Source organism: Pseudophryne corroboree, chromosome 6 (genome assembly GCF_028390025.1).
Source record: "Pseudophryne corroboree isolate aPseCor3 chromosome 6, aPseCor3.hap2, whole genome shotgun sequence".
NCBI lineage: Eukaryota > Metazoa > Chordata > Amphibia > Anura > Myobatrachidae > Pseudophryne > Pseudophryne corroboree.
The window spans coordinates 675,089,849-675,112,635 of NC_086449.1; the positions used below are offsets into that span (position 1 = coordinate 675,089,849).

The following is a 22,787-nucleotide window of genomic DNA, read 5'->3' on the forward strand; positions in this document are numbered from 1 at the left end:
AATACTGTCTCAATTTTCAGGAAGTGGGATTTTGAACCATAATTTCCTTGCTTGTATTCAACAGTGAAAAGTCTATACTTTTTTCAGTTTGGTACATAATTATCATTGTTAAGAATTTGTTTACTCCTATATGTATTCCAAGCTTACATCACACAAAAAAGCTATGTCTTTTGCTACATTTCTGGTGAGAAAGCTCTTCCTGTTTTGGGCATTGTAGGCATTGGGTAATGTCATCAAGAATTTTACTCTAGCTTCTCAGTTTCCATAGAAAATGTAAGGTCAGAATAGTTCTTTGTTTATTTTCAACAAGTAAAGAACATTTTATACATTATTTAGCCATAAGTAATGTTTTGATTTGTTCCTTAATGAAATTTAGAAATCAACATGATCTTTAGAATATAAAAGTTCAATGAATCTACAGAAAACAAGTCTCACGGCTTCTCATACATTTTATGAAAGGGAGTTTCTACAAAACCACACCTTTTATTGTGCAGAGAGTATCTTCCATATATATTTTAATTAAGAAGCACACCCATTTGTCCTAATCACTGAATGCATCAATTCTCTTTTGGACAAAACAAACAAAATGCCCCCTCACATCTGATTGGCTGAAGACGTTAGTGCTTTTACTAGATTACAAATGCTAGAAAGTTTAGATGAACGGGACATAAACCAAGGACAAACTTACCAGGACAGCTCTACTTCTGGTAGGTAAGCAAGCTACTCCATTTAGTCTATAAATATGTCTCTTCTTGAGAATGTAAAACCTTATCTTTAAATCATGTACACCTGTTTATTTTCAGATTCCTTAATAGCTTACACAGCTATATAACAACAGATATAACAGTACACAGTAAGAACTGGATGTTTATCACGGGGTAATTGTACTAGGAAACCCTGACTAAGTGCACTCTTTCTTAACTAACACTGACTAAAAAAGGCAGGTAGAATACTTAATACTTAAGTGTCTTGTAAAGTCACAGCACTGCACTGACAACCAGGCAGCTTTACATAGGAGGATTTGCCCAAGCATTCCCAGGAACAGTGAGCTGAGGGATAATGGCGCCGCAGACACTGCCAGGGAGTGAGGGAGAGACAGATATGCAGCTCCAGGGTAGGAACATTTGCAGAAAATGGCGCCCTGGGGCTGGGGGAGGGGCTGTACTGCCACAGTGTCCACCGCCAGTGCGCGGCCCGCCTCCCACTGACCGCGCCGGATCGCGATAAGGACCGGGTCCCACTTACCACCTCCCGAAGCGCGGCCATGCGATCCCGGACAGCCCCTGTCGTGTATGCCTGACAAGAAGAAAAACGGAGCCTCCTGCTGTAGTTACCCGGCAACCAGGGCTCGGGAGTGTACAGCGCCGCTGGGGAGAGCCGGAGCTGCAGCCGTGAATGTCCACTGACATGTAACACTGCTGCTGCCCTTGTAGTCTTCACTTTTTTCCTCAGAAAAAAAGCTCTTCTTAGGGCTGCCTGGAGCAGCCCCTCTGTTAATTGCCTGCTACTGCAGCACCAACTACAAAACGGAGATCCTGTGCAGGGAGGCGGGGTGATATAGGAGGCGGCACTATGCATTCTGGGAACAGTCAAAGCTTTGAGCCTGTTGGTGCTTCGGATCAAGATCCTACTCTACACCCCATTGTCCATTCCTTGTGGAGCCCAGTGTACCCCGCAGCAGAAAAAATAGGTATGGCCACACCTAATGGCTGCAGAGTGAAGGGAAACAGATGCTGCCAAGTGTGCATGGAGCCCAAGTGCAGTTTTGAAAGCCAGCCAGGCTGCAGTGGCAGTTGAAGAGCCCAGAGTTCCAGGAAGCCAGTGTCTGAGCCTGCAGGAGGAAGGGAAAACCACAAATATCTGTGAGTGGGTTTATGTTGCTGAGAAGCCAGGCCAGTGGGCCTTGAGTGTGATTAGGCCAGGAGGCCTTGTCTAAACCTGCAAAAGGCAGAGAGAACTTTGAGAAGGCAAGGAAATGCCTTGCCTCTGAGGAACAGGACTGAGCGCGGGATGTACTAAGCCTTGAAAAGTGATAATTTCACTGTGATAAACTGCCAGCCAATCACCTCCTAACTGTCATTTTTCAAACCCAGCCTGTGACATGGCAGTTAGGAGCTGATTGGTACTTTATCACAGTGAAATTATCACTTTTCTAAGCTTAGTACATCCCGCCCTGAGACTTTTAAGTGAGACTTTGTGATGCAGACTAGCTACCCAGTATAGTAAGTGGTCAAGCAATAGGTTAGTGCCCTGCATGAGGGCTAGGATGTTTATTTTGTTTTATTTATGCTGCTGGCAAAGCACCATTTGTTTAAATTTACCAGAAAAGCTGTGTGTGACCCAGCAGTGGTTGCTGCCTCTGGGCTGCAGTGCCGTCCAAAAGCTGCCGGGGGTAGCTGGCTAGGACATATGAACATACATGTAAAGTTGTATGTAACATATGTCCTGGTTTCCTTCCCCAGGAATCAGCAGCCGCCGCAGCATGGCATAGATTGTAAGCTTGCTTCCTACCTCTATAATTGGAAAAGGCAGGAGAAAAAGACAAAAAACCCTGGTTTGGGAGCACTCATTTGTTATGATAAGAAAAGTATGTATAGTGAAAAATATTAAAACATAACCTTTAATAAATCCTTGAATAAAAGAACTTTTGGACAAGAAATTGGGACTCGTGTATGGTATTAGCTGTTGGTGTAAAAATCTTGTTTAACCTTTTTAGCAAATGAGGTACAAGATAATTGAGAGGTGAAATATCAGAGGAATGGTGAAGGATACCGAATGGTCTCTTGGGATCCAGGGTATCCAAAGGATCACTGTGCTTGCCTGAATTATGGATATCAATGATAGGACAATATAGGCAAAAATCTGAGTTTAGTCAAGGTAGAACTCAAGAGGAATGTGAAAAGGGTGGAGCAATGAGTGTGATGGGGCTTCCCTTGGTGAAAGAGGAGGGGGGGTTTAGGGGGTTCGGTGCCCGAGGGGCACAGGGGCCCACTGCACCTGGTATTCTCAGGAGGTTTCCCGTCCTAGTACTGGCCAGGCCATGCCTGCTTAGCTTCCGAGATCAGACAAGATCGGGCGTATTCAGGGTAGTATGGCAGTGGGCCGTTATTGGAAGGAAAAGAGAGGAAGGGCCTGGCCAGTACTAGGACGGGAAACCTCCTGAGAATACCAGGTGCAGTGGGCCCCCGTGCCCCTCGGGCACCGAACCCCCCAACCCCCGCCCCCCTCTTTCACCAAGGGAAACCCCATCACACTCCTTGCTCCACCCTTTTCACATTCCTCTTGAGTTCTACCTCGACTAAACTCAGATTTTTGCCTATATTGTCCTATCATTGATATCCATAATTCAGGCAAGCGCAGTGATCCTTTGGATACCCTGGATCCCAAGAGGCCATTCGATATCCTTCACCATTCCTCTGATATTTTCACCTCTCAATTATCTTGTACCTCATTTGCTAAAAAGGTTAAACAAGATTTTTACACAAACAGCTAATACCATACACGAGTCCCAATTTCTTGTCCAAAAGTTATTTTATTCAAGGATTTATTAAAGGTTATGTTTTAATATTTTTCACTATACATACTTTTCTTATCATAACAAATGAGTGCTCCCAAACAAGGGTTTTTTGTCTTTTTCTCCTGCCTTTTCCAATTGTAGTATAACCTACAAAATTCCTGGGAGCACCGCCAATCGTTAGTAGTTTAAGATTTACTTAATAACTGTATGCATATTGGTATTTCATCGTTAACAATTATTTTGGTACTTCAGTAAAATTGTTTGACTAGTGCGGTTCCACACAAAACACTTTTCTCCTTCCAAACTCTATGTCTGTTTTTATCCAGTTTTGTTCTATTACTGTTCTAATTGTAAAGTGCAACGGAATATGCTGCACTATATAAGAAACTGTTAATAAATAATAAATAAATAAAACACTGCTCAGCCTGTCAATAATTTAGCCCACCCAGAGGCAGCAGCCGCTGATGGGTCACACACAGCTTTTCAGGTATATTAAACAAATGGAGATTTACTGGCAGCATAAATTAAACAAAATAAACATCCGATTCCTAGTCCTCATGCAGGACACTTACTGTGACTGCTGATTCCTAGGGAAGGAAGCCAGGACAAATGTTACATTCTGTACAACTTCACAAGTATGGGGGTAATTCCAAGTTGATCGCAGCAGGAATTTTTTTTAGCAGTTGGGCAAAACCATGTGCACTGCAGGAGAGGCAAATATAACATGTGCAGAGAGAGATAGACTTGGGTGTGGTGAGTTAAACCTGCAATCTAAACTGCAGTGTAAAAATAAAGCAGCCAATATTTACCTGCACAGAAACAAAATAACCCACCCAAATCTAACTCTCTCTGCACATGTTATATCTGCTCCCCCTGCAGTGCTCATGGTTTTGCCCAACTGCTAAAAAATTTCCTGCATCGATCAACTTGGAATTACCCCCTATGTTCATATGTCCTGGCTAGCTCGCCCCTGCAGCCTTTGGGGCAGCAGCCACTGCTGGTATGACCCTGTTTAAAGCACCCAAAATACCACAAAACTAAGCCCTTTCCTGAGCTAATTACCAGTAATGGGTGGGGGTTTTTTTGGAATCTGCACAGGGCCAGATTGTAAAATAAATGAATAAATGTCATACAATTTTGATACCATATGAGGCAAAAATAATAATAATAATAATAATAATAATGAACCAACATAAATCTACCAACTTTGCCAGTAAGGCTTTTAGGGTAGAGTAGGGTTGGCGGTGCTCCCGGACATTAGTTCAGGACTAAGTATTGGAGGGTTGTTTTGCAAAGAAGCAAAAAAAGAGGACTACTTTTGTGTCTCACTGGGACACACTGTTATTGATTGACTAATTGGTGAAATGATAGTACTTGTACAATGTATGTGCAAATATAAATAAAACGTAACTTTTATTACTTTAGACAGACGAAAAGACAATAAAATTACAAAACTATTGCTGTATATAACAGCAAAAAAAGGGATTAAAACAAGTATTAAATAACAATATGGTGATATGTCACTCACTGGATATAAAGTAGGTGGCAGAAAATTTAACAGCACACCAACTGGTTGTGAGCAAGTATTAATGTTCGACGTTAGTCTGTGAGCGAAAATATAGAAAATAAGATTTTACGCACCGGTAAATCTATTTCTTGTAGTCCGTAGTGGATGCTGGGGACTCCGTAAAGGACCATGGGGAATAGACGGGTCCGCAGAAGACTGGGCACTCTAAAGAAAGATTTAGTACTATCTGGTGTGCACTGGCTCCTCCCTCTATGCCCCTCCTCCAGACCTCAGTTAAGGAAACTGTGCCCGGAGGAGCTGACATTACAAGGAAAGGATTTTTGGAATCCAGGGTAAGACTCATACCAGCCACACCAATCACACCGCATAACTTGTGATAAACTTACCCAGTTAACAGTATGAACAACAACAGAGCATCAGATAAACCTGATGCAACCATAAAATAACCCTTAGTTAAGCAATAACTATATACAAGTATTGCAGAAGAAGTCCGCACTTGGGATGGGCGCCCAGCATCCACTACGGACTACGAGAAATAGATTTACCGGTGAGTAAAATCTTATTTTCTCTAACGTCCTAGTGGATGCTGGGGACTCCGTAAGGACCATGGGGATTATACCAAAGCCTCCAAACGGGCGGGAGAGTGCGGATGACTCTGCAGCACCGAATGGGCCTCCTCAGCCAGGGTATCAAACTTGTAGAATTTTGCAAACGTGTTTGAACCCGACCAAGTAGCAGCTCGGCAAAGCTGCAAAGCTGTAATGCCGAGACCCCTCGGGCAGCCGCCCAAGAAGAACCCACCTTCCTCGTGGAATGGGCTTTCACTGATTTTGGATGCGGCAACCCAGCCGCAGAATAAGCCTGCTGAATCGTGTTACAGATCCAGCGAGCAATAGTTTGCTTTGAAGCAGGAGCACCCAGCTTGTTGGATGCATACAGGATAAACAGCGAGTCAGTCTTCCTGACTCCAGCCGTTCTGGTTACATAAATCTTCAAAGCCCGGACTACGTCAAGCAACTTGGAATCCCTGTCCATATGGAAAACCAGATAGGGGCTTTTACATGACAAAGCCGCCAATTCTGACATACGCTTAGCCAAAGTTAAGGCCAACAGCATGACCACTTTCCACGTGAGATACTTTAGCTCCACGGTTTTAATTGGCTGAAACCAGTGGGATTTCAGGAAACTCAACACCACGTTAAGATCCCAAGGTGCCACTGGTGGCACAAAAGGGGGCTGAATATGCAGCACTCCCTTAACAACCGTCTGAACCTCAGGCAGTGAAGCCAGTTCTTTTTGAAAGAAAATGGATAGGGCCGAAATCTGGACCTTTATGGACCCCAATTTTAGGCCCATAGTCACTCCTGACTGTAGGAAGTGCAGGAAACGACCCAGCTGGAATTCCTCTGTAGGGGCCTTCCTGGCCTCACACCAAACAACATATTTTCGCCATATACGGTGATAATGCTTTGCTGTCACGTCCTTCCTCGCCTTTATCAGCGTAGGAATAACTTCATCCGGAATGCCTTTTTCCGCTAGGAGACGGCGTTTAACCGCCATGCCGTCAAACGCAGCCGCGGTAAGTCTTGGAACAGACAGGGCCCTTGTTACATAGAAACATAGAATTTGTCGGCAGATAAGAACCACTTGGCCCATCTAGTCTGCCCCCCTTTTTTATTTTTTTATCTCTAACCTTAATTGATCCTTATGTCTTTGTAAAGATATCCTTATGTCTATCCCATGCATGTTTAAATTTCTCTACTGTCTTAGCCTCTACCACCTCCGATGGGAGGCTATTCCACTTGTCCACTACCCTTTCTGTGAAGTAATTTTCCGCAAATTTCCCCTGAACCTCCCCCCCTCCAGTCTCAGTGCATGTCCTCGTGTCCTATTACTTCTCTTCATTTGGAGAATGTTTCCCTCCTGGACTTTGTTAAAACCCTTGATATATTTGAAAGTTTCTATCATGTCCCCCCTTTCCCTTCTCTGCTCCAAACTATACATATTGAGATTTCTCAGTCTTTCTGGGTATGTTTTTGTGATGTAGGCCATGCACCATTGTAGTTGCCCTTCTTTGTACAGTTTCTAATGTATTAATATACTTTTGAAGATATGGCCTCCAGAATTGAACACAGTATTCTAGATGAGGCCGTACCAATGACCTATACAGTGGCATTATTACTTCTTTCTGCTGCTGATTCCTCTCCCAATGCAGCCAAGCATCTGACTAGCCTTCCTCATTGCTTTGTTACATTGCTTACCTGCCTTTAAGTCATCTGAAATAGTGACTCCTAGATCCCTTTCCTCCTCAGTAGTTTCCAGTATAGTGCCATTAATACTATATTTAGCCTTTGGATTTTTGAGACCCAAGTGCATGATTTTGCATTTTTTGGCATTAAACTGTAATTGCCACACTCTTGACCATTCCTCTAGTCTACCTAGATACTCAACCATTTGTGTTACCCCACCTGGTGTGTCTACCCTGTTGCATACCTTTGTGTCATCTGCAAACAGGCATACTTTCCCTTTAATGCCATTTGCAATGTCACCAATAAAGATATTAAAAAGCACTGGTCCAAGTACAGATCCCTGGGGTACTCCACTGGTAACATTTCCCTTCTGTGAATGCACTCCATTTACCACAACTCTCTGTTTTCTATCCTTCAACCAAGATCTTATTCATTCAATAATCCTAATATCCAATCCCAAACTTTCAAGTTTATTTAGCAGTCTGCGGTGTGGAACAGTGTCAAAAGCCTTACTAAAGTCTAGATAAGCTATATCCATGGCTCCACCTTTATCCATCACTTTAGTCACACAGTCAAAAAAGTCAATAAGATTTGTTTGACATGATCTCCCCCCAGTGAATCCATGCTGTTTGGGATCCTGTAAATTGACGGATTTTAGATAATCTACAACTCTTTCTTTTAAGAGTGTTTCCATCAATTTCCCTACTACTGATGTAAGACTCACTGGTCTGTAGTTGTTTGCCTCTTCCTTGCTTCCACTTTTGTGCAGTGGGACTACGTTTGCTCTTTTCCAGTCCTCTGGAATTACTCCTGTAGCTAATGACTGGTTGAATAATTCTGTCAATGGTGCTACCAGCACCTCTTTAAGTTCTTTTAGTATCCTTGGATGTATCCCATCTGGCCCCATAGATTTGTCCACTTTCAGCTTTGAGAGTTCTGTTAGGACCTTCTCCTCTGTAAATGTACTTGTGTCATGTTCCTGAATATCCCTGAAACTTAACTGTGGCCCCTTCCCCTCTCTTTCAGTAGTAAATACTGAGCAAAAATAATTATTAAGATGATCTGCTATTAAATTGTCTCCCTCAACAAGACTCCCAGTGTCTGTCTTTAGTTTTATTATTCCGCCTTTTGTTTTTCTCCTTTCGCTTACATACCTAAAAAAAGTTTTGCCTCCTTTACCCACTGACTGGGCCATTTTCTCCTCAGCTTGTGCCTTTGCACATCTGATTACCTTCTTAGTATCCTTCTGTCTAACAAGATATATCTCTTTGTCTTCATTATTTTGTGTCTGCTTATATTTCCTAAAAGCCATCTTTTTTGCTTTCACAATATTTGCTACTTCTTTTACAAACCACACTGGCTTCCTTTTTCTTGTGTTTTTCCTAACACTTTTGATACAAAGGTCTGTTGCCTTTAATATTGCACATTTTAATGTTTCCCACCTCTCCTGTACGGCTTCCAAGTTCCTCCACTCTACCAAAGAATCGCTTACACATTTTCCCATCCCTACAAAATCAGCCTTCCTAAAATCCAACACCTTTGTTTTTGTATGGGATGAGTCAGTCTCTGTCTTTATGCTGAACCATACTGCTTGATGATCACTGGATCCCAGGTTTTCACCCACTTTTACGTCCGATATTCTGTCTCCATTTGTAAGTATTAAGTCTAATATAGCGTCTTTCCGAGTGGGCTCCCTCACCAATTGGTGGAGGGATGCTCCCTGAATGGAATTTAAAATGTCCCTACTTCTAGGGTCCTGTCTGAGAGGCAGAGGCCATGGGTCCTCTGTGAGCATTTCTTGCAGTTCCGGGTACCAAGTCCTTCTTGGCCAATCTGGAACAATGAGTATTGTTCTCACTCCTCTTTTTCTTACGATTCTCAGCACCTTGGGTAAGAAAGGAAGAAGAGGAAACACATAAATCGACTGGAACATCCACGGTGTCACCAGTGCGTCTACAGCTATCGCCTGAGAGTCTCTTGACCTGGCGCAATACCTCTGTAGCTTTTTGTTGAGGTGGGATGCCATCATGTCCACCTGTGGCAGTTCCCACCAACCTACAATCTGCGCGAAGACTTCTTGATGAAGTCCCCACACTCCCGGGTGGAGGTCGTGCCTGCTGAGGAAGTCTGCTTCCCAGTTGTCCACTCCCGGAATGAACACTGCTGACAGTGCGCTTACATGATTCTCCGCCCAGCGAAGAATTCTGGTGGCTTCTACCATCGCCGCCCTGCTCCTTGTGCCGCCATGGAGGTTTACATGAGCCACTGCGGTGACATTGTCTGACTGAATCAGAACCGGTTGGTCGCGAAGCAGGGTCTCCGCTTGACTTAGGGCGATGCATATAGCCCTTAATTCCAGGATATTTATGTGAAGGCAAGTCTCCTGACTTGACCTTCGCTCTTAGAAATTGTTTTCCTTGAGTGACTGCCCCCCACCCTCGGAGGCTTGCATCCGTGGTCACCAGGACCCAGTCCTGAGTGCCGGAACTGCGACCTTCGAGAAGGTGAGCACTCTGCAGCCACCACAGGAGAGACACCCTGGCCCTGGGGGATAGGGTGATTTACCGATGCATCTGAAGATGTGATCCGGACCACTTGTCCCGTAAGTTCCATTGGAAGGTCCTCTCATGGAACCTGCCGAAGGGAGTGGCCTCGTACGATGCCAACATCCTTCCCAGGACTCCAGTGCAGTGATGCACTGACACCTGTTTTGGTTTCAATAGATTCCTGATCAGTGTCACGAGCTCCTGAGCTCTCTCTATCGGGAGATAAACCCCTTTTCTGGTCTGTGTCTAGGATCATGCCTAGAAGAGTCAGATGAGCTGTAGGAACCAACTGCGACACTGGAATACATAGAATCCAGCCGTGTTGCCGTTACCCTTCCAGAGAAAGTGATACGCTGTACCGCAACTGCTCTCTCAATCTCACTCTTATGAGATTGACCAAGAACGTGATAATAGTGACACCTTGCTTCCGCAGGAGCACCATCATTTCCGCCATCACTTTGGTGAAAACTCTCAGGGCCGTGGGGAGACCAACCGGCCACGTCAGAAATTGGTAATGACAATTCTGTACCGCAATTCTGAGGTACGCCTGATTAGGTGGATAAATGGGGACACGAAGGTATGCATCCCTTTTGCCCCGAGACACCATAAAATCTCCCCCTTTTTAGGCTTCCAATGACCGCTCTTAGCGATTTCATCTTGCACTTGAACCTTTCCAGGTATATGTTCAGGGATTTTAAATTCAATATGGGTCTGACCGAACCTTCCGGTTTTGGGACTACAACCTGGTGGAATAATATCCCCCTCCTTGTCGAAGGAAGGGAACCTTGACCACCACCTGTTGAAAATACAACTTGTGAATTGCAGTTAACCCTGTTACCATCTCGCAGGGGGAAGCCGGCAGGGCTGGCAGTGAGGAGGCATCTTCTCCAAATCCAGCTTGTATCCCGGAGACACAACATCTATTGCCCAGGGATCTAATAGGGAGTGAACACACTTGTGGCTGAACCTACAAAAGCGTGCTCCCACCGGCCTAGCTCCGCCTGTGGAGCTCCAGTGACATGCGGTGGATTTTTGCAGAGGCCGGGGAGGACTTCTGCTCCTGGGAACTAGCTGTGTTGTGCAGCTTCTTTTCTCTGCCCCTGCCTCTGGCAAGAAAGGACGCACCTCGGACTTTCTTGTTTCTTTATTCGAAAGGCCGCATTTGATAATGCCGTGCCTTCCTAGGCTGTTCAGGAATATAAGGCAAAATATCAGAATCTTAAGTTTGCATCACCTGTCCATTGCATATTCTACAGGACACGTCAAGCAGAAATCGACATAACTTTTACTCTAGGAACCAGTATACACCTGTCTCCTTGGGCATGTCATATATATATATATATATATATATATATATACATATACATATCTTTTAAGACAGCATCCTTATCTATATATACCTATACATATCTATATGTATACTAGGGTCTCTGTCCACGCTGCCACAGCGCTATAAACCCATGCTGACACAATTGCCGGTCTGAGTAGTGTACCGCTATCTGCAGGATCCCCGAGAATAGCTAGGGCTACCTTCTGGGCAAACGTGACACCTTAGGGGAAGATTCCCATTACATCCTGGCCCTATTGGGGAAAGGATACTGCCTGAGAATACTTTGTGGGAAGCTGCAGTCTCTTGTCTGGAGATTCCCGCTCTTTTTCCTCATGAGAGGAGGGAAATTTACCTCAGCTTTCTTCCCCTTAACATGTGTACCCTCGTGTCAGGGACAGATGAGTCATCAGTGATATGCAAATCATCTTTTATTACAATAATCATATATTGAATACTTTTCTGCCATTTTGGCTGTAACTTTGCATTATCGTAGTCGACACTGGAGTCACACTCCATGTCGATATCAGTGTTTGTTATTTTGGATAGTGAGCATTGTGAGACTCTGAAGGTCTCTGTGACATAGGGACAGACATGGGTAGATTTCCTGTCTGTTCCCTAATCTTTTGTGCAATAAATTCACCTTAGCACTTGCACATATCCAAACAGGTGTCGGCGTTGTCGACAGAGACACCCTCTCACACACATATTCGCTCTATCTCCTACTTAGGGGAGCCTTTTACCTCAGACATGTCGACACACACGTACCGACACACCACACACACAGGGGATGCTCTATTTGAAGACAGTTCCCCCACAAGGCCCTTTGTAGAGACAGAGAGTATGCCAGCACACACCCCAGTGCTATATGACCCAGGAATCACACAGTAACTTAGCGTTAACCCAGTAGCTGCTGTATATATTGTTTTTACGCCAAATTTATGTGCCCCACCTCTCTTTTTACCCTCTTCTACTGCAGGGGAGAGCCTGGGGAGCTTCTCTCAGCGGATCTGTGGAGAGAAAATGGCGCTTGTGAGTGCTGAGGAAGAAGGCCCCGCCCCCTCAGCGGCAGGCTTCTGTCCCGTTTCTGTGTAAAAATAATGGCGGGGGCTCGTACACATATACAGTGCCTGACTGTATATATGTATAATTTTGCCAAAAGGTATCTTAATTGCTGCCCAGGGTGCCCCCCCCCTGCACCCTACAGTGACTGGAGTGTGCGGGTGTGCTGTGGGAGCAATGGCGCACAGCTGCAGTGCTGTGCGCTACCTTAAGTGAAGACAGGAGTCTTCTGCCGCCGATTTCGATGTCTTCTTGCTTCTGCTGCTTCTGTACTTCTGGCTCTGCGAGGGGGACGGCGGCGCGGCTCCGGGAACGGACGATCAAGGTTAGGTACCTGTGTTCGATCCCTCTGGAGCTAATGGTGTCCAGTAGCCTAAGAAGCGCAAACTAGCCGCAGTTAGTAGGTTTGCGTCTCTCCCCTCAGTCCTACGTAGCAGAGTCTGTTGCCAGCAGAAGCTCTCTGAAAATAAAAAACCTGACAAAATACTTTCTTTTCTAGCAAGCTCAGGAGAGCCCACTAGGAGCACCCAGCTCTGGCCGGGCACAGATTCTAACTGAGGTCTGGAGGAGGGGCATAGAGGGAGGAGCCAGAGCACACCAGATAGTACTAAATCTTTCTTTAGAGTGCCCAGTCTCCTGCGGAGCCCGTCTATTCCCCATGGTCCTTACGGAGTCCCCAGCATCCACTAGGACGTTAAATTCTTGTTATCTCGATCAACTTATGAATTGATATACACCTGTATATTCATAAGAGAGTCAAGAAAAACCGGCTTTAAAGAATCCGGACTCCCACCGGACTAGTCAGCTTAGGTAAATATACTCCAATAATGTTTAGGATGGAATTCACTGGTCAGCAGAAGTTATATTCCTTAATACTACAGTACCCAGTATTCCCAGAGGGTCACCCTTTCTGGTACTAACCAGGCCCAATGCTGCTTGGCTTCCAAGATCAGACGAGATCGGGCATGTCCAGCATGGTATGACTGTAGAAAGTCAGGTGGATACCTGTCAGCATGGGGAATAGCTACTGCTTAGACAAACTGAAGCAAAATTGTCTAAAGGATAACGTTGTAATGCACACAAATTCGCCAGGGATGCGGCTTGATAGAAAAACCAAAATTGGATAAATGCAAAGGAGGCCCTAAAAGGGCAGAAACATTTCTTACTTTTTTTGAGAAGTCCCCCACACAGAAAATTTATAGTGGCGGGAACACATACAAACTTCTCCACATAGGAATTGTGGTGGAGCAGTAAGAGGAATGGTATGTCCTAATTACTAAGGTATGTCATGTAATTGAATATACGGTAAGGAAATAACCTTTACATCAATTTCTGAAAACACATTAAAGATATCAAATAATCATGAATTGAAATAAGTTCTGAGTATATTGCAGGTATCCCATATGAATCAAAGCAATAATAAAACCTGAATAGGTAACAGAAAAATAGAAATGAAATGAGTTCTACATATATTGCAGGTATACGATATGCTAACTCAGGGAACATGAAATTTCACATGGAATCAAGCACATAAATTGCCTGAGCAGCTGTCTGTCTGCTACAAGAAGATGCAAAATTATTCAAATAATTATCACAATAGTAAATCGCTGAATGTATTTGGAAAGTGCTGATAGCACCCTGAAAATTCACATAGAATCCAGCACATGAGCTGCATCAGCAGCTAACTGTCTGTTACAGAAAGATACAATTGTATTTAAATAATTGTCACACATAAAATCCAGCACATGAGCTGCTTGGGCAGTTGTCTGCCTGTTGCAGGAAGATACAATTGTATTCAAGTAATTGTCACAAAAGTGAGTTGCTAAATGTATTGCACACACGCCGCAAGTATCAGCATCGCTCTCTGAAGCTGGCCTCAGCTTTTTGGTCTGGTTTTCTCCCTGTGTACTCAAGTAATACACAGGGCAGAAGCTCCTTCCACTCTGTGCACGCTGCACAGACAGCACTGGTTCCCAAGCAGGGTGGGCGCCCTGTGGAACTCCGTGTACCTCGCAGAAAGAGATTTAACAAAGGTAAGTTCTTACCATAAAATCTACTTTTCTGCAGCGGGGTACACTGGGTTCCACAGGGATAACATTGGGGATGTCCTAAAGTAGTTCCTCATGGGAGGGGACGCACTATAGCAGGCACAAGAACCCGGCATCCAAAGGAAGCATCCTGGAAGCGGAAGTATCGAAGGCATAGAACCTTATGAACGTGTTCATTGAGGACCACGTAGCCGCCTTGCACAATTGTTCAAGGGTCGCACAATATTGGGGGCGGCCCAAGAAGGTCCAACCGACCGAGTAGGATGGGCTTTGATGGTAGCAGGAGCTGGAAGACCAGCCTGTACATAAGCTTGTGCAATCACTATTCTAATCCATATGGCCAGGGTCTGCTTATTCACAGACCAGCCACGTTTGTGAAAACCAAAAAGAACAAAGAGAGAATCAGATCTCCTAAGAGAAGCTGTTCTCTTCACATAAATAAGGAGAGCCCGTACCACATCCAAAGACCGCTTTTAGAAGATAAACCTTGAGAGGTAAAGGCTGGAACCACAATCTCCTGGTTAAGGTGGAAAGATTACACCACCTTAGGAAGATAACCAGGGCGAGTTCTAAGAACCGCACAGTCACGATGAAAAATCAGAAAGGGTGACCTACAGGACAAGGCAGCAAAGTCTGATACACGTCTAGCATAGGCGATAGCCAGCAGGAACAAGGCCTTAAGAGTAAGCCACTTAAGGTCAACAGACTCAAGAGGCTCAAAAGGAGACTCTTGTAAGGCAACCAGAACAACGGACAAATACCAAGGAGCCACAGACGGGTCATAGGGAGGTTGAATCTGGAAAACACCCTGAGTGAATGTATGAACATCAGGCAGAGTAGCAATTTTTCTCTGCAACCATACCGACAAGGCCGAAATATGAACCTTGAAGGAAGCCAGTCGAAGGCCTAAATCCAGGCCCCGTTGCAGGAAGGCCAAAAGTTTGGCTGTACTAAACTTGAAAGCATCATTATTATTAGATGCGCACCAAGCAAAGTCCAGACCCTATGATAAATCCGAGCCCAAGCCGGTTTACGGGCCTTCAACATGGTTTGAATGATAGCCTCAGAAAATCCTTTGGCCCCCACAACTGAAGCTGGTCGTCAAAGCCAGCTGGGCCAAATCCTGGTACACACAAGGACCCTGAACGAGGAGGTCAGGGCGTTGCAGAATTAGAAGAGGACGCTCTATCGAGAGACCCTGTAGGTCTGAGAACCAATGCCACCTGGGCCACGCTGGAGCGACCAGAAGTAGGATTCCTCCTTGCTTGACCTTCCTTATCACCCTTGGCAGAAGTGACACAGGAGGGAACACGTATGGCAGCCGAAAGTTCCATGTAATTGCCAGTGCGTCCACGAACGCTGCTCGAGGATTCCTTGTCCTTGCTCCAAAGACCGGAACCTTGTGATTGTGTTGAGACGCCATCAGGTCTACTTCTGGTAGGCCCCACATGTCCACTAGGAGTTGAAATACTTCTGGATGGAGGCTCCACTCTCCGTTATGTATGTCCTGACAACTGAGGAAGTCCGCTTCCCAGTTGAGGACCCCGGAATAAACACTGCCGTTATAGCTGGCAGATTGCATTCCGCCCACTGAAGAATCATTGACACTTCTCTCATTGGCATGCGGCTTCGAGTGCCGCCTTGATGATTTATGTACGCCACCGTGGTGGCATTGTCCGACTGTACTTGAACAGGCCTGTTCTGTATCAGATGCTGGGCCAGGTTCAGAGCATTGAACACCGCCCGCAATTCCAGAATGTTTATCGGGAGGAGAGACTCCTCCCTGGTACACCGACCATGAAAGGAGTGTTGATCCAATACCGCGCCCCAACTCCTCAAACTGGCATCCGTCGTCAGGAGGACCCAGTTGGGGATCCAGAAGGGATGATCCCTGCTCAAGCTTTGCTCCTGGAGCCACCAGTTCAGTGACATACGAACCTCTGGAGACAATGAGATCATGTGAGACCTGATCCGGTGATGCAGGCCATCCCACTTGGCAAGAATCAGCTTCTGCAGAGGGCGGAAATGAAATTCAGCGTACTCCACCATGTCGAAAGCAGACACCATAAGGCCTAGTACTTGCATTGCCGAGTGTATCGATACTCGCGGACGAGAGAGGAAGCATTGAATTTTGTCCTGAAGGTTCAGGACCTTCTCTGCTGGTTGTGAATGTCCAACAATATCCCCAGGTACCCCATGCTCTGAGCAGGGACCAGGGAAGATTTCTTCCAGTTGATGAGCCACCCGTGGGCTTGAAGAAACTGGAGCGTCAGATCCAGATGGAGGAGAATTTCTGGGGAATTTGCCAGGATCAGCAAGTTGTCCAGATACAGTAGGATCCTGACACCCTGACGGCGGTGTAGGGCCGTCATTACCACCATGACCTTTGTGAATACTCGCGGAGCCGTGGCCAAGCCAAAAGGTAAAGCCCTGAAAATAGGATTTTAGTTGCCTACCGGTAAATCCTTTTCTCGTAGTCCGTAGAGGATGCTGGTATCCACATTAGTACCATGGGGTATAGACGGGGTCCACTAGGAGCCATTAACACTTTGAGGGTTTGAGAGTGTGGGCTGGCTCCTCCCTCTATGCCCCTCCTACCAGACTCAGTCTAGAACCTGTGCCCGAGGAGACAGACATCTTCGAGATGTCTGGAGGATTTAACACAGATAGTGGTGCAATTCATACCAGCTCACACATACAAGGCACGTCAAGCCAACGAAACTTGGACACTCAGCAACTGCTTAAACATTACTTACCAAGTAACAATGCAGTACCCAACTATAATGACGTTGTACTGAACCAAATAATGTTTGCAGGAAAACGAAGCGCTGGGCGGGCGCCCAGCATCCTCTACGGACTACGAGAAAAGGATTTACCGGTAGGTAACCAAAATCCTATTTTCTCTTACGTCCTAGAGGATGCTTGGGTCCACATTAGTACCACGGGGATGTACCAAAGCTCCCAGAACGGGAGGGAGAGCGCGGAGACTCCTGCAGAACTGATTAACTGAACTTCAGATCATCAGAAGCCAAAGTATAGAATGCGTAAAACTTTGCAAACATGTTCGACCAAGACCAAGTTGCTGCTCGGCAAAGTTGCACTGCCGAGACACCCCAGGCAGCTGCCCAGGAAGACCCCACATTACGAGTAGAGTGGGCCTTGAAAGATTTTGGACACAGCAGTCCTGCTGTAGAATAAGCGTGCTGGATAGTGAACCGAATCCAGCGAGAAATAGTCTGCTTAGAAGCAGGACACCCAATTTTCTTGGGATCATATAGGACAGAGAGTCCGACTTTTTGTGACGAGAAGTTCTCTTCACATATATCTTCAGAGCCCTTACAACATCCAAGGACTTTGATGTAATTGAGGTTGGTTGATATGAAATGCCGACACAACCTTTTACAGGATAAAGCCCCCAACTCGGACACGCGTCTAGTAGAAGCTAAGGCCAACAACGTGACCACCTTCCATGTAAGAAATTTGACCTCAACTGCCTGTAGAGGCTCAAACCAATCCAACTGGAGGAACTGCAACAACACATTAAGGTGGTACAAAGGGAGGTTGGATGTGCAGAACTCCCTTCAAAACAGTCAACCTCAGGTAGAGCAGCCAATTGTTTCTGAAAGAAAATGGATAGGGCCGAGTCTGAACCTTCACAGATCCTAACCTCAGGACCGTATCCACACTTGCTTGCAGGAAGAGGAGAAAACGTCCGAGTTGAAACTACACTGTAGGAAACTTCTTGGATTCACACCAAGAGACATATTTCTTCCAAATACAATGGTAATGTTTAGACGTTACCCCTTTCCTAGCCTGTATCAGGGTAGGAATTACCTTCTTCAGAATGCCCTTCCGAGTAAGTATCAGGCGCTCAACTTCCATGCCGTCAAACGTACCCACGGCAGGTCCTCCCGAAGAGGAATAGGCCTCGGATCTTCTTGCAATAGATTCAGAAGGTCCGTGTACCAAGCCCTTCTTGGCCAGTCTGGGGCAATGAGGATCACTTGAACCCTTGAACTCCTTATGAGCTTTAGGAATCTTGGGATGAGTGGGAGTGGTGGAAACACGTACACTGAATGGAACACCAACGGAGACACCAGGGCGTCCACTGCCACTGCCTGTGGGTCTCTCGACCTGGAACAATAACCCCGAAGCTTCTTGTTGAGACGAGAGGCCATCATGTCTATTTGGGGTAATCCCCAAAGGTCTGTTATTTCCTTGAACACCTCCAGATGGAGACCCCACTCCCCTGGATGGAGATAGTGTCTGCTGAGGAAGTCTGCTTCCCAGTTGTCTACACCCGGAATGAAGATGGCTGACAGCGTCAATGTGTGCTTTTCTGTCCAGAGGAGTCTTCTTGTCACCTCTGACATTGCCGCTCTGCTCTTCGTTCCGCCTTGTCGGTTTATGTAAGCCACTGATGTTACGTTGTCCGACTGCACTTGAATGGCCTGATTTCTTAGAAGAGGGGCCGCCTGAAGACCGTTGTAGACGGCTCTTAGTTACAGGAGGTTGATGGGCAGGCCGGCTTCCAGGCTTGGCCACTGTCCTTGGAAGGTTACTCCTTGAGTGACTGCTCCCCAGCCCCGAAGGCTCACATCCGTGGTTAAAAGGACCCAGTCCTGAATTCCGAACCTGCAGCCCTCTAGAAGGTGAGGCAATTGGAGCCACCAGATGAGTGAAATCCTGGCCTTTGGCGACAGACAAATTCTCTGGTGCATGCGGAGATGAAATCCTGACCACTTGTCCAGGAGATCCAGTTGGAAGGTCAGAGCGTGGAACCTCCTGTACTGGAGAGCCTCGTAAGAGGCCACCATCTTTCCCAATAGGCAAATGCATTGATGAACCAACACCCGGGCTGGCTTCAGGACATCCCGGACCATAGCTCGTATCACCACCTTTTCCTGCGGATGAAACACCTTCTGCACTTCCGTATCCTGGATCATTGCCAGAAAGGACAACCTCTGGGTTGGTTCCAAATGAGACTTTGGAAGGTTCAGAATCCAACCATGACTCCTGAGGAGGAGTGTTGTGAGAACAATGGACTGCAGCAGCTTCTCCTTGGATGATGCCTTAATCAGCAGATCGTCCAGACATAGAATGATGTTCACACCCTGTTTGCAGAGGAGAACCATCATTTCTGTCATCACCTTGGTAAATACCCTTGGTGCTGTGGAGAGGCCGAATGGCAGGGACTGGAACTGGAAATGACAGTCCAGCAATGCGAAACGGAGATAAGCCTGATGCAGCAGCCAGATCGGAATGTGGCGGTACGCATACTTGATATCCAGGGATACCAGGAATTCCCCATCTTCCAGACCTGATATTACCGAATGGGTCTGACCGAACCATCCGGTTTCGGTACCACGAAAAGGTTCAAATAGTAACCTTTGTTCTGCATGTGAGGTGGTACTGGCACAATGACCCGCGCCTCCACCAGTTTTTGGACAGCATCTTGTAGTACAGTGCTGTCTGCCAATAGAGTTGGTAAACCTGATTTGAAAAAGCGATGAGGAGGGAGACTTTGAAATTCGAGCTTGTATCCCTGGGATACAATATCTATCACCCAGGGATCCAGGCCGTACGATACCCAAACCTGACTGAAATGTGAGTCTCGCTCCCACTGGCCCCACCTCCAGGCCGCACGGTCCACCGTCATGCGGAGGACTTTGGCATACCTGAAGCAGGCTTTTGTTCCTGGGAACCAGCAGCTGCAGGTTTCTCGAACTTAACTCTACCTCCCCTAAAGAAGGTATTGGACGTTCTGGCCCTTCTAGGCTTGTTAGGCCGAAAGGACTGCGTTGCAGATGAAGAGAAGGATTTCTTCAGAGCAGGTGCTGCTGAGGGAAGAAACGGAGACTTACCCGCTGTAGCCGTGGATATCCACGCGTCTCGAGCCTCCCCAAAGAGAGCCTGACCTGTATAGGGTAGGGACTCCTCACTTTTTCTGTATTCCGCGTCGGCCGACCACTGGCGCAGCCACAGTCTCCGACGAGCTGAAACAGACATGGATGATATTCCCGCAGCCATGGAACCCAGGTCTTTCATGGATTCTACCATAAAACCTGCTGAATCATGTATATTGCGTAAATATAATGCAACATTATCCCTGTCCATCGTATCCAAATCCTCAAGTAAGGTAAGCGACCACTTTACTATTGCCTTTGCAATCCATGCGGTAGCAATAGTGGGACCTAATATGGCCCCTGAAGCAGTGTACATTGATTTAAGCGTGTTATCAATTTTTCTATCTGCCAGCTCCTTTAAGGTGGTAGATCCTGGAACAGGCAAAATCACCTTCTTTGAGAGTCTGGACACAGATGCGTCAACAATTGGCGGGTTTTCCCATTTTTTTCCTATCCTCCTAAGGAAAAGGAAACGCCACCTGGATGCTTTTAGGGACCTGGAATTTTTTCTCAGGGTTTACCCATGCTTTCTCAAATATAGCATTCAATTCCTTTGACGCAGGGAAGGTTAGTGATGCTTTTTTATTTTCAGTGAAAAAAGCTTCCTCAGCCTGCTCAGGTATGGTATCACTAACATTTAACACTTCCCTGATAGCCTCTATCAACAATTGCACCCCCTTTGCAAGAGATGCGGAGCCCCGCAACACATCTCCATCACCGTCAGCGGTATCAGAATCGGTATCCGCGCCGTCTTGTGTGACATGCACAAGCGCATGTTTGTATAGCGGGGTGTCCTGAGGTAAAAGAAACCAGCCATACTGCCATAGAGCTCTGTAATACCTGGGTTGCAGATTCATTACTTGCAACCCTGTCAGAAATCAGAAATCCAAGATTTGATAGAGGAAAACCACTCAGGCTCCCTTGCTGGTATCTGTGCTAAACCAGTGCTATCCTGATTACATGGAATGGGATCATCCTGGGAGGATAAATCCGCTGCAGCATATGACAGTGTCCCTGGACATAGCTAAAGGAGACCACCAAACAATCCACACACAAACACAGGTGGGTGCAGACAGAGTCCCCCCCCCAAAAAAAAAAAGAATGGCAAGAGACAGAGATTGGAGTCAACCCACACACAGCGCTTTCAGCAAAGGTAGACCCCTTGTCAGTGCTGACTGTGCACCTGAATAGGACACACAGTCTTATTACAGCCTCCCCTCCCTTCTACAACCCCCTGGTACCGTGTACAGATAGCTGGAGTTGCTGTGGAGGGACCTGTTCTTCCTCTCAGCGCTGTGCAGGCAGGAAAATGGTGCTGAAACACTGCTGGGTCTGCTCTGAGAAGCCCCGCCCCCTTAATGGCACTGTCTTCTAGCTCTTCATGGATTATACTGGCCAGAGGAATTAGTGCTGCCTGAGATCCATGGACCCCGACAGGCTTCTGGACCAGTGTAGGGGGTAAGCGCTGGCCCAGGGCGCCTCTCAAAGTGCCGCACCATGTACCGCTGAGCCTTCCCAGGAGCGCAGTTAATACTGCGCTCCCTCCCCACTGCCGCCATCTTCACACCGGCCCCCCGCTTGCTAGGGGGGGTCGCTGACTCACTCACCACTTCTTCAGCTCTGTAAGGGGGTGGCGGCATTCTGCTGGGGCGAGCGGTCCCCTGTGACGGAGAACGATCAGACCCCTCTGGAGCTCAGTGTCCAGTCAGCGGAGACAGTGGCTCAGACCCCGCAGGGCGGACACTGCTCTCCCCCCTTAGTCCCTCACTGCAGGGAGGCTGTTGCCAGCAGCCTCAATGTAAAATAAAAAAACTCTAAGTTAAACTTTACTAGAAAAGCTCTGTAGAGCTCACCTAGCTGTGACCGGCTCCTCAGGGCACATTTTCTAAATTGAGTCTGGTAGGAGGGGCATAGAGGGAGGAGCCCGCCCACACTCTCAAACTCTTAAAGTGTCAATGGCTCCTGGTGGACCCGTCTATACCCCATGGTACTAATGTGGACCCCAGCATCCTCTAGGACGTAAGAGAAATTGATAATGGAGATTGCCAATAGCAAACCGCAGGTATTGCTGATGCGATGGCAAAAGGATTATGGAGGTGAATATCCTGTATGTCCAGGGAGACCATATAGTCCCCGGGCTCCAAAGCCAGAACAATAGAGCGAAGAGTTTCCATACGGAACATGAGACCTTCACCAATTTGTTCAAGGACTTGAGGTTGAGAATGGACAGGGAGGAACCATTCGGTTTCAGGACTAGGAACAGCAGTGAATAGTACCTCTTGCCTCTCTGAGCCAGAGGCACTGGCACTACCACTCCTGTGTCCAGGAGGGACTGTACCACCAAATGAAGAGTTCTTGCCTTCACCTGATCCAAAGGGATGTCTGTCAGGCAAAATCGATGAGGGGGGCGATTCTTGAAGGATATGGGGTATCCGTGAGTGACTACTTCCCGTACCCAGGCGTCGGAAGTGGTCTTCAACCATACCTGGGTAAACCTTAGAAGTCGGCCTCCTACCCTGGGATCCCCCAGGGGGATGCCCGCGCCGTCATGCAGTAGGCTTGTCTGATTTGGAAGCAGGCTGACGGGCAGCCCAGGCATGTTTA

General features: G+C 46.6%; 2 pseudogenes; both read right to left on the bottom strand.

Moving 5' to 3' along the window:
- Window positions 1-2,985: 2,985 nt before the first annotated feature.
- LOC134937865 (5S ribosomal RNA) lies at window positions 2,986-3,103 on the bottom strand (annotated as a pseudogene).
- A 9,998-nt stretch (window positions 3,104-13,101) lies between these two features.
- On the bottom strand, window positions 13,102-13,220 carry LOC134939140 (5S ribosomal RNA; annotated as a pseudogene).
- Window positions 13,221-22,787: the final 9,567 nt, after the last annotated feature.